A 2,759-nucleotide genomic window follows, 5' to 3' on the forward strand; every position below is an offset into this window, starting at 1 on the left:
ATAATATCTTTTTTTTTTTTTTAAACCCAAATTCAAAAATTTTCTTTCTAAATTTTAGAGAGAAAACTATGTTACGGATATTGTGCCCCCCTAGGGGGACGTGGACGCACCCCACTCCACACACGTTGAGAACTGCTGAATACGACAAGTACATTTTCTAAATATCTTTCTTTTTTACCCAATTCAAAAACATTCCCTCTAAATTTTAGAGAGAAAACTCTTATGTTCCCTAGGCGTACACAGACGCGCGCCCCACTCCACCCAGGTTGAGAACTGGGGAATGAAACAAATACATTTTCCAAATATCTTTCTTTCATTTGTACCGAATTCCAAAATTTCCTTAAAACTTAGAAGGAAAGTTCATAATTGGCGCATGTTGCGCCCCTTAGGTAGACGCGGACACGCCCCACGCGCAGGGGGGGGGACTTATCACAGAGTTTAGGCTGTGTTGTGAAAAATGGTTGTCATCTAGATAATTTTTTTAGAAGAATTATTTCTGAGTGTTTAGGATGTATGTGGCTTCGGCGCCCCCTTGATTTGTCCAGGGGTGATAGCCAAAAATGTCTATTTGAGAAATATTCTCAACAGTTCATTTTGAAAACGAAGTGTAAATGTTTTTACTCACTTGTATTTCTTTAATAAATGAAAAGGCGGTTAATCTTGTCCCTTAAAGGACGCTTGTTTCAATTCGAGTATCGGGAGAATCAACGTGTAAACACTGAACGACTTTCGAACGACGTGTTTCGTCAGGAAGAAGGATGTGACGTCAGAGCACGAGCGGAGATGATGTAATCTCCCGATAGCTCCGCGGCAAATCGAATGTTCTGGAAACATCCAGACTGAGCTCTTACGTAGGCATATCCGGCGTGACGTGCATTGAGTGCGCTGTATTATAAAAGCAGGGGGAAATGAGAAGGAAATCACTTACTTCTGCTCGCGTTTCTCATTTTCGACTGACGATAGTCGTATTTTTGAGAGGATCGTTCGCTGTTGAGGCGACGTCCTGCACTTAGGGGATGGCTTTTAGAATTTCGCCATGAGAGTTAGGGACTTAAAATTTTTGAAACATTTTTAGGATAATTCATGTTAGGCTATCAAATGTTTTTTTTTGGGAAGATGTTCTTTAGGAACATGAAGGATGTTTTTGAGTGTTGAAATTCCTCATACTTGTTTATACCATTTACTCATGTTAAAGTTTGTTTTACAGTTGTTAATTATTGGATTATTATAAATAAAATGATTTAGCCATACAACTTGAATTCTGACATTTAATTCACTTGATAGCTACAGAAATGTGAAACAGAAAGGCATCCGCTAAACTTGGTGTTTACCTTCCTTGCGGGAGTTAGACAAAATTTGTTAGGTCAACAAGGGGGGCAGATCCGCGCCTGCTGCCTTCTATGACGAGGGTACCACGTTACGACAAATGTCTTAATCGGAGCGGTGACTATGTCGAGAAGTATTTGGAAGGTATACACCTTCCAAATATTCCAAATAAAAGTTTCCATACATATAAGTACATATTCCAAATAAAAGTTTCCATTGTTTTTGTGGTCTTCATTTCACGATCGATCGGACCTAGGAAAAAAAAACCCCCTTGTATTATTTATTATCAAAGCCCACATACTTGCTTTTCAACTCTGCCGTTCCCCCCCAAGAATATTGTGGTTTTTAAGCAGTATAAACATTCATGTGTATTAAATAAAGAGAAAGCTGCATTTTTTTTTCTACCAGCTAAAAAAATATCAAGAAATAATGATGTGATAAGTTAATGCATTTTTTAAAGCAGAAAAGGTATGCAAATGACTATGGAAACATTTTTGAGCAGAATTTTTAAGAACTGTTTGAATGATTAATATCATAGTTGACATAGCAAACAAAATTTTGAATGGGCAATGAAAATAAAGAAAAAAAAAATCCTTGACATTTGCCTAAGTTTACTCGACCTGCTGAATTCCCCGATTTCTGGATTCTAATGTTATCGCCAACACCCTTATCAATTTTTTAGATCAATTTAATTTTTCAACATCTTTATAAACCAAAGATACAATTTGATAAAAATTAATGCTAACATTTAAGAATGGTTTGAATCGATTCAAGTGTACCAGGATTGACATTTCTGTACTTGAGAAACTGAGGAGTTTACAAGTCCTTTACAGACTTAAGAAAACTAAGTAAAGTTTAGACTAATGGTAAGAAATAAAATAATTGATGTCCAAATGTTGAAATTAGAGTAAATTAAAATGAACAAGTTACAGAAGAGAATGCATGGTCGGGATAGGCGTTTAAGAAAGTTAAAATGCTAAAAATTTCAGGTATTGTATGTTTTGTTACAGTAGAGTTATAAAACATGTTCTTAACATTAAAGGGTTCGTTTTTTCAGAAGAAAAAATTTATGCACAGTCTGTTATGGAAGGTAAAATATTGTAAAGGGTCTGATTTTCAACGAAATATATTGTAAACCGTTATTAGATTAAATATCTAGGGAAAAGTTAGTAGTTTGCTTTGCAATAAAATATTTTGTGAAAAGTCTCCTCCCTCCTAAAAAAAAAACCACCTAAATTCTCATAAGGAGACCAGTGAAAATTTCTTTAGAAATACCAACAAAATTTTAGAATAATTTTAGAAGCTGAAAATTTTTTAAGGAATCTTATTCAACTTCTTTATGTAAAAAATCCCAAAATTCCTGGTTAGTCCAGAAAAAAATTTATCTATGAAAAGATCATTACAAAGAAAAAAAAAAAAAACTTTGAATGCAG

The sequence above is a fragment of the Uloborus diversus genome, chromosome 10 (genome assembly GCF_026930045.1).
Source record: "Uloborus diversus isolate 005 chromosome 10, Udiv.v.3.1, whole genome shotgun sequence".
NCBI classification, from domain to species: Eukaryota; Metazoa; Arthropoda; class Arachnida; order Araneae; family Uloboridae; genus Uloborus; species Uloborus diversus.